We start from the raw sequence: 10,600 nt of genomic DNA, 5'->3' as shown, positions 1-10,600 counted from the left end.
CGCTGCCGCCTTTCACCGGAGAACGCCGCCGTGCGCCTCCTCCTGGCACCGCGAGCCGCCACGGCTCATCGCCGGACTCGCCGGCGCGCCCGCCTCGCCCCGCCTCGGAGGACCCCACCACCGCGCATGCACGCCGCCGGCCGCCGGCTCCGGCCACCTACACCGCCTCCTCCGCCTTGCCTCGACCGGCGCCGCCCCAAGCTCAAATTCCGGTCATCTCCATCGTCTCCGGCGAGTTCCCGTGGATCGGGACCAGATCCACCACTCCCCGAACCAAACGTCCCGTCTCATATCTGCACCGCTCCATCCCGGATCCCTCCATCCCGTGTTGACTTTCGCGGAGGTATAATTTCACTAAGTCCCAGAAATTCCCAGATTCATATGCCCTTGTTCATCATGCCATAACTCATCATCCGTAGATCCATTTTGGGCATATAGCATATCAAAATGTTCACGTCAGAGAGTACATCATTTCATCTCATTGCATCATTTTCATTTGAGTTCATCTTGATGCCTGAAATGCTGTTAGAAGAGTGCTATTTGAGATAATTGTTAGATCTGTTGCTCCATTTAGTTATTTGTCATTTTTGCCATGATTATTGTGTGCATGATATGCCCATGAGCTCTACATGTGTTTTGTTATATGTTTTGCCATCTATCCAGAGGTGCAACCCATATATTTTTGCGATGTGTGTGGTGACTAGCACAAGCTTGCAAAGTGAGGCACTTGGTAATGCTGATTTCAGGGACTTAGCATTTCCACTAAGTCCTTGATCTGTTTATTTCATGATGCCATATGTTCATGTTGTTTCCTAGTGATCCGTGCCTCTTTTGAGGATGATCAGTAAGGATGATTTGTTAATCTTGTAGTGCTCTATCCATCCATGTCTTTGTTTGCAATTATGGAGCACCCCAGCTTGAGTCAATCGAGCTCTATTTTTGTCATTTCGTGAATCTGGGCAGATTGTCTACTTGTTAGCGATTTTGCCGAGGATGTTGTAGTTGATCCGTGCATGCCATGTTGTTGTGCTTGCCATGTCTAGCTTGTATAATGTGTATTCTTGATGGGTGTATGCTTAGATTGCCATGACTTGCTCTGTAGTGAGTGCATCGAGCTCGTAAACATGCCTACTTGATATCTGTTTCAACATGCTCCAGTTTTCACGAAGTCTGTGATCTGATTATGTTTTTGCCATGTTCACATGCTTGCAAAGGTATTTTCTGATCCCTTTTGGCTCAAGGTCACTAAGGGACTTTTGTTAAGCTCTTTGAGTAGCTCCATGCCATGCCTTGCTTTGACATGTTCAGGTCCTGTAGCATATAGTTTTCTTGCTCCAAAGTGTGTTATCTGATCTGAAATTCCAGGCTTGTGTTAATTTCACTAAGTCTGAAATCTGTTTAACAAATATATTTTTGCCATGCTTGTTTGAACCTGTGAATGGATGAATTGGCCGTAGCTCAGTGCTAGTCTTTTGTTAAGCTTCTTGAGTGGATCCCTACCATGTATTTTGTTGTCATGTTTGAGTGCTGTAGCATGTTCATCTTGTTGCATTTAGATGGCTACTTGTTGTAAATCGCAGAACGTGGTCATATTTGAATCGCTTGCCATTTCCAAACCGTAACTCCGATTCCGGCGATCTTTATATCGATTTCAACTGAAATCACCTCACCTTTCCAGTGGCACTCTTGTATTTCCAAGTTGAGGCAAGGTTCATGCATTCCTTGTCCAATCATGCATATGCATCGCATCCCGCATCCCGCATATCATATCATGTTCATGTGTGGTTTGTTTACTATGTTGTGTGCTTCTTTTCCAGTGTTTGCTTCTTTGGGTTGGTTCCATTAACGTCACGTTGTGAGGACCCATTCGTCTATGTTCCGTTTGTCTTCTTCATGGACTCGTTCTTCTTCCTTGCGGGATTTCAGGCAAGATGATCATACCCTCGAAATCACTTCTATCTTTGCTTGCTAGATGCTCGCTCTTTTGCTATGCCTATGCTGCGATACCTACCACTTGCTTATCATGCCACCCATATTGTTGAACCAAGCCTCTAACCCACCTTGTCCTAGCAAACCGGTTATTGGCTATGTTACCGCTTTGCTCAGCCCCTCTTATAGCGTTGTTAGTTGCAGGTGAAGATTGAAGTTTTGTTCCTTGTTGGAACATGGAGATGTTATTCCTGGTTGGAACATGTTTACTTGTTGGGATATCACAATATATCTTATTTAATTAATGCATCTATATACTTGGTAAAGGGTGGAAGGCTCGGCCTTATGCCTGGTGTTTTGTTCCACTCTGGCCGCCCTAGTTTTCGTCATATCGGTGTTATGTTCCCGGATTTTGTGTTCCTTACGCGGTTGCGTAATAATGGGAACCCCTTGACAGTTCGCCTTGAGTAAAGCTCTTCCAGCAATGCCAAACATTGGTTTTACCATTCGCCACCTAGCCTTTTATTTTCCCTTGGGAGTCACGCTCCTGAGGGCCATCATTATTTTAACCCCCCCCCCCGGGCCAGTGCTCCTTTGAGTGTTGGTCCAACTGAGCGATGTCCGGGGCTACCAGGGGCAACTCTGGGCTGGCCTACCCGATGTCTGGCTCATCTGAGTGTGCCCTGAGAACGAGATATGTGCAGCTCCTATCGGGATTTGTCGGCACATTCGGGCGGTGTTGCTGGTTTAGTTTTACCCTGTCGAAATGTCTTGTAGAACAGGATACCGAGTCTGATCGGAATGTCTCGGGAGGAGGTCTATTCCTTCATTGACCGTGAGAGCTTGTGATGGGCTAAGTTGGGACACCCTTGCAGGGATTTGAACTTTCAAAAGCCGTGCCCGCGGTTATGGGCAGATGGGAATTTGTTAATGTCCGGTTGTAGAAAACCTGAAGTTGACCTTAATTAAAATACATCAACCGCGTGTGTAACGGTGATGGTCTCTTTCCGGCGGAGTCCGAGAAGTGAACATGGTGTTGGAGTTATGCTTGATGTAGGTTGTTCTAGGATCACTTCTTGATCATACTTTTACCGACCGTGCTTTGCCTTCTCTTCTCGCTCTCATTTGCGTATGTTAGCCACCATATATGCTAGTCGCTCGCTGCAGCTCCACCTCATACCTTTTACCTTACCCATAAGCTTAAATAGTCTTGATCGCGAGGGTGTGAGATTGCTGAGTCCCCGTGACTCACAGATACTTTCAAAACCAGCTTGCAGGTGCCGATGAGTCCGTGCAAATGACGCAACCAAGCTCAGGAGGAGCTCGATGAAGATCTTGTCCTTTGTGTTGTTTCGTTCTAGTTAACCAGTAGTGGAGCCCAGTTGGGGTCGATCGGGGACCATGTCGCTTTTGGGGTTCTTCTTTTATTTTGGTTCCGTAGTCGGACCTTGATTGTATTTGGATGTTGTAATGCTTTATTCATGTAATTGTGTGAAGTGGCGATTGTAAGCCAACTATGTATCTTTTCCCTTATGTATTACATGGGTTGTGTGAAGATTACCTCACTTGCGACATTGCTTTCAATGCGGTTATGCCTCTAAGTCATGCTTCGACACGTGGGAGATATAGCCGCATCGAGGGCGTTACAAGTTGGTATCAGAGCCTTCCCCGACCTTAGGAGCCCCCATTGCTTGATCGTTTTTAGCAGCCGTTGTTGATTCTAGAAAAATGTTTTGAGTCATTTAGGAATTATATATCGGAGTGTTTAGGAATTCTTTTTACTTCCCAGTCTCCTCACCGCTCTGGTAAGGCATCCTGACGTAAAGTTTTGACTCTTCTCTTCTCAAATTTCACTAAAAAAAATTTAGGATCACGCGGGTGTCACATCCCTAGTTCTGACAATGCCTAGTGCATGCATTAGAGTGTTACATCATGTTTAAATTTCATTTAAACCTGAGATGGGGATTGACTAAGCCCTAGCACCAAATGAATTCAACTAGGGTCAAAATAAAACCTTTTTCATTGAACTCAAAATGTCCTCTAAAAATGTTCAACATTTCTGGTTTGAGGTGGAAGCATCTACCAAAAATGGTTTATATTTTTGCAGGACATATTTGGTCACTGAATTAAATCATATAGTATTTTCATTTGGGCATTTAAATGCTATTAAATATTTCAAATGCTCAAATAATCATAAACTAAAATGTTTACTGTTGGTTATATTCTAAACAGTAGCCATGATTAGTTTCATGATTTTTGAAAGTGTCTGAGTATTTTTAATAAAGCCCTAAATTTACAGAATAATAGAAAACTGAGATAATTAGAAAAAGGGACATAGAGAGAGAGGATACCTGGCCACTTACCTGGCCCAGCAGAGAAGCCAGCCCACCAGGCCCATGTGCCAGTCATCCTCAACCTCGTGCCAGTGGGCACGAGGGTGTGTGGCCGCAGCGCGCCGGCACGCGTCCCGGCCACCTCCTGCTTGCCGCTTCCCCCTCGACGCCCTGGTGAAGCCACGACACCCCCCTGACCGCCCCTCTCTCTCTCTCTCTGCATCCCCTCCTCCCCTCTGCTCTCTCTCACTCGCCGAGCACAGCCGCAGCCGCGCCACCGTAACGCCGCGGCCACCGTCTCCCCCTCGACCCCTCGCTGTGCTTGCGAGCTCCGCCTCGACCCTCTCTTCCTCCCCACCGATCCACGGCCCTCCGGAAGCCCTGCATCGCCGCCCACGTCGCCGTTCCCCTCCTCGGCCACCGGAGATCGTCGCCGTCGATTTGCTGCACTCCGGCCGCCCCCGAGCCCACTAACCCTCCCTACAGCTCCGCGGTGAGCCTCCGTGCAGAACCCCTCTCTCTCCCCTCGCGTTTGCAAGCTCTAGGCCATAGCTCCGCCGCGGCCGAACTCCGGCCGCCGCTGACCTCGTCACCGCCGTCACTACAGCCGTTTGAGCTCGTCTCGGAGCGTGTCACCGCACTCAGGAAGCCACCAGGAGCCTAACGCATATCCTAACTCGCCCTCCCGTGCACCACAGCTCCAACCCCGCACTCACCAAACTCCGGCGCCGCCGCGAGCTCCGTTCCGGCGAGCCCCGGCGTCCCCGCAGCCTCCCACCTACCCCATCAGATGCGGGAGAGCCCGGGCTACGCCCCGGTGCCCTCAGCGCGCGAATCCGATGCCCCTAGCGCAAGTCCGGCGTGCTCCGCCGTGCTCTGTGGTCACCGCCGGCCAAACTCCGGCGGGCCGATGTGGCCACTTAGTTAGGGGCTAATCACCCTATGAGCCACTGCCATGTGGGCCCCTGCACCTAATTAGGATTAGTATTTTTTCTGTTTAGTTTAGTCTAATTGCAGTGGCCCCACGCGTCAGTTTTGACCGTGCTGGCGTGGCCGTTGACTGGGCCCACCCGTCAGCGGCACTAAGCAGCCCCAGTCACTGACCAGTGGACCCCACTGGTCAGGTTTGACCTGAATCTGCCCCGTTGCCTGATGACGTCAAGGTGATGTCATGCTGACGCATTAAATGATTTTCTGGATTTAAAATAAATCAGAAAATCCAGAAAATTGTATAAACTTCTAAAATTCATAGAAAATTAACCGTAACTCCAAATTAAATAATTTATATATGAAAAATTATCAGAAAAATTCAAGGAATCCATCTGTACCATTTTCATGCATGTTAGAACAACTTATAGCTTCTGTTTAGCACAAATCAATTAAATGGCATTTGAATAATCACATATGGAGTTTAAATTTGAATCTTGTATTCAAACCAACTTCATTTAATCTGTTGCTAGTTGCATTAGCTCAAAACACATTCATTTTGCCATGTCATGATCATGCATCATATTGTGCATTGCATTGATTGTGTTCCCTTCTATGTTGCCGGTATTTGTCCCCTCTCGATAGACGTGATACCGATGATGTGATCGTTGACACTGATGAAGACTCAATGTTATCTTCAGAAGTGCCAGGCAAGCAAAACCCCCTTGTTCATTCCAATACAATCCCACTCTCCCGCTCCTGCTCTCTTTTACTGCATTAGGAAAACAACGATTCATCTGTTACTTGCTGCGGTAGCTGAACCCCCTTTATCCTTTGCATGACCTGTCATTGCCACAGTAAATAGATGAAACCCACTAGCATGAGTAGGAGTTGTTTGAGCCCTGATGTGCCTACTCATTTATGTTTGTTGTCATGCCTGCTACTGCTTAGAGTTGAGTCAGGTCTGATTCATCGGGGATGAATCAGAGGCGTGTGAACATGTCCTACTATGTGTGAGCTAAGTGTGTGAACACGATTTGGTAAAGGTAGCGGTGAGAGGCCATGTAGGAGTACATGGTGGGTTGTCTCATTGCAGCCGTCCTCAGGAACTGAGTTCTGTGTTTGTGATCCATGATTCAGCTACTACCACGCATTGGGCCTGAAACCAATGGACCCTCTGTGTTTGTGATCCATGATTCAGCTACTACCACGCATCGGCTTCTTGATCACCCTTGTCCTCTGTCCAGGAGTTGCAAGTAGTTTATGGTGTTTGTAGTATGCTGGAGGCCGTGCGCAGCGCTGACCGTAGGGGTGGGCTGTGATGCGGTAGGCACGTGGCACGGTGTACCGGGCGCCCGTTTGGTGTCTCGGGAACCCTGTTCACATCGTTTGGGGCTGTGAGCGAAACTCCGGCCGGATCTCCTCATGGATGGAACCCGAATAGGCGATAAACCTGGACTAGAGACTTGAGTGATTAGGTAGGTCGTGGCCGACACCCACATTGGGCTTCCGCTTGAAGGTTGCCGAGTACATGTCGTGTAAACGGCGGTAAGTGGTGAGAGCGTGTGTGAAGAAGTACACCCCTGCAGGGTTAACATCATCTATTCGAATAGCCGTGTCCGCGGAAAAGGACTTCTGGGTTGCTTATATCAGTTCATAGACAAGTGAAAGTGGATACCCTAAAATACGCAAGATAAGCGTGAGTGCTATGGATGGCGTTCTCGTAGGGAGACGGGAGCGGATCCATAGTGGTGTATTGATATGGTGAATATGTGGACTCGTGTGCGCCACCTCAAAGAGTCGCTTGCAGTCGTAGTTTAGGATAGCCACCGAGTCAAAGCTGGCTTGCTGCAGTTAAACCCCACCACCCCTTTGTTGAAAATGATGCATATGTAGTTAGTTCTGATGTAAGTCTTGCTGGGTACATTTGTACTCACGTTTGCCTGTTTTATGTTTTTGCAGAGAGACTTCGGTCTCACTAGTAGTTCCGCGTGGACTTCGACGTTTAGCTTGTTACCTCAGCTACGATCTTGTGCCTCGGCAGGATCTGATAGATAGTCAGGCTTCTCAGCCTTTTTCATTTATAGATGTCTGTACTCAGACATGATAACTTCCGCTTGTGCTTTAACTTGTATGCTCTGAGTGTTGGGTCATGAGACCCATGTTTGTAATATCTCGCTCCTCGGAGCCTATTGATTAAATACTTGAGTCGTAGAGTCATATTGTGATGCCATGTTGTATTTGCACATATCGAGCATATTGTGTGTATGTTATTGAAATGCTTGGTATGTGTGGGATCTGACCATCTAGTTGTTTATCTTTAGTAGCCTCTCTTACCGGGAAATGTCTCCTAGTGTTTCCATTGAGCCTTGGTAGCTTGCTACTGCTCCGGAACACTTAGGCTGGCCGGCATGTGTCCTTCTTCGTTCCTGTGTCTGTCCCTTCGGGGAAATGTCACGCGATGAATACCGGAGTCCTGTTAGCCCGCTACAGCCCGGTTCACCGGAGTCCTGCTAGCCCAGTGCTACAGCCTGGATTCGCTCGCTGATGACCGACACGTTCGATGCTGGGTCATGGATGCATGTCCCTGTAAGTCTGTGCCACTTTGGGTTTACGACTAGCCATGTCAGCCCGGGCTCCTTATCATATAGATGCTAGCGACACTGTCATATACGTGTGCCAAAAGGCGCAAACGGTCCCGGGCAAAGGTAAGGCGACACCCGTGGGAATACCGTGCGTGAGGCCGCAAAGTGATATGAGGTGTTACATGCTAGATCGATGTGGCATTGAGTCGGGGTCCTGACAGCGTTAGTATCAGAGCTTGACTGCCTGTAGGATTACCAAGCCAAACTGGTCGAAGTTGAGTCTAGAAATTCTTTAGTTATGTAAGGGAATTGATTGTGGGATGGAACGTAAGGCTCTTTTTACTCCTTATACCTTATGCCTTCTGATCTGAGTCATTTTATCTTTCCTGCGGGGATTAAGAACTAGGCTATCTCTTCTTTCTATCAGGATCACGTGTTACTAATCAGTGGACTTATAAGATTGTTGGATTTAAGTCTCAGTTCAGTTTCTACTACTTCCGTATGTTAATTGTTGATCTCGGAACCTTGATATTGTGCTTTTGAGTGGTTATGCCACCATTTTTGTGAATGTCTCAAATCTTTTTTGAGCATTTACAGCCGTTACGCTGTCCGAGTCATCTCAGGTCTCTAAACAGTCTGATGCACTGCAAATTCCCTCCTCCCATTTCAATGTTCCTTTGGGCCAGATTAACCACACTAATCAGTGAGTTGAGGTACTCTGTTACCTTGACATATATGTTGGAGATATTATTATGACCCTGGTGTCTTAGGGGATCACCTAGTAATTTAGCCATGATTTGTGTTCCCAGTGTGATGATTCTGGCCATCATTCTCGAAAGCATCCCGTGATGCTACTTAGTGGTAGGTATTCTATTCCTGGGTTCTTGAACCCGAGATTCACTCTACCTACTTCATGTTGATAGTAATTGCTAGTGCCTTTAGGACATTAGTAACCTTTGCGATAGCCCTTGAAGTCCGTGGTATCTTCTTCTTCCAAATACCATGAACTACCTATGGCAGAAGTTCCTCGTTGAACTGAAATATCACAGCAGGATTATTCTTGATGAGTTCTCCATATATATTGTGGCTCTGCCAGTTCTACCTTTCTGCATGGGTTATCCGGAAGAAATATGTTGAACTTCGTTCGACATGCTAATCCATGCATCCACAACTCAGAAAATCATATGTTCTTTTGAGTTGTCCCATCTTAGTTGTTTCCGACCCTCGCCTATCAATTGATAGTCAAGAGTATGCGTGCATTCGTTCGTCGATGCCTATTACCCTTGTGGTCCGTCAAGCCATTCTATTCCGGAATGACTAGGAGAAACAAACTCCAGTACCTCTTCCATATCTAGGATTGGGTCAAAGTAGTTGTATTCCGCAGATCAAATGCCAATCCAGCTTTTGGTTCTGCTCTACCTTGGAGTATTACATATTTTATATCGGGATTGTTATAGGATTTGCACACCATCCTGTGAACTATTGGTACAGTGATACTTCTTGCCATCATTGTTCATTCCTCGGTTCCTGTGTTATTGTAACCGGAATGCCGACAAATGAATCATGGCGTGTGAAATCAATACTGCTAGCAACTCTGTTGCTTGGTAGTTAAAGGATAATAATTTCATTCTTAGTATGTTGGTTTTCGAATCATCCTTCTAAGACTGATCGTGCTACCTAGTCCTTATTTCGGTGCACCCTTCGATTGATGAGTTAGGATCTTGTCAAGTCCTCACTCATTTGATCATATCGTCTTGCCCTCAAAAGCAAGATTGTTCTCGAGCTTAGTAACATACCGGTGGTTCGTGACTTTCCAAATATCTTCTTGGAAGCGTTACCGGGTTATTTCCTGACTGTTATGTTGGGCTTGTGATCAAGTTGGTTTCTTGTGAACCACCCTTTCTCCAAGAATCTGTGTTGGATATCTCGGAGCTAGTTGGTTAAGCTAGACAACAACTTGGAGAGTTGGAAGATAAAAGCTTGCCTGACTTAGTTCATTCCAAAGGGATAATCTTGTGTAGTGTGTGTTGAAGAAAGATGATATCTTCATCGATTGGTCCCTGTGATCAGTTGCTGGACCTATTGTCTTATCAATCCTTTGATTTGAGTGTGGGCTATCGTCAAATCAAATCAGTACCAATGATGCTCGTAATGTTGTCTTATTCGTGGTTGATCCCTCGAGCATACACCATTACATCTTTGGCCTGACCAATACTATCACTTGTTCACTTAACTATGGAATTCCTTTTAAAAAGGAAACCCAGATGAATTGTTGTTGAGCCCATTGACAACATCCTTATCTCCTCCATGATTTTGTTGGACATTAAGCTAGTGTTGGAAACTTTTGAAAGCATTTTCTTCATGCTAGCTCATGAAGTATTTGTTGATGAAAGGAGTGACTTCCTTTTATACACGTGCATTTGGTGAAAGTTGCCGCCGTGAATTTGAGAAAGTTAGTTTTGCTTCCTCTGGAATCATCCCAAGTCAGTCATGCATACGTGCGAAGTATTCTGTGGTCTGGAGATTTGCAACCTCCATTCTATATGTATATCCTAGCACACCAAGCCACTGATTGAGTTGTTCAAAGATAAAGGAGTCTGTCCAAGGTGAACTCTTTGGACATCCACGCGTGGAGACTTCGATGTCATTAATGATGGTTCCCCCTCCTGAACTCGGTAGTGTTTTATTATAAGACTACTTTGTGGTCATGCTTGTTTGGGACAGCGTGTTCACATGTTTGTAGCAGAACCAGCTCATGTTTTGGAGCTTACTATCGTAGTTCATTCCCCGAGAATCTCGTAGCGTTGTCTCGTCAAATTGTGTTGC

Source organism: Triticum dicoccoides, chromosome 2A (assembly GCF_002162155.2).
Source record: "Triticum dicoccoides isolate Atlit2015 ecotype Zavitan chromosome 2A, WEW_v2.0, whole genome shotgun sequence".
NCBI lineage: Eukaryota > Viridiplantae > Streptophyta > Magnoliopsida > Poales > Poaceae > Triticum > Triticum dicoccoides.
The sequence above is the reverse complement of the archived record's forward strand: the minus strand, read 5'-3'. Positions refer to the sequence as shown.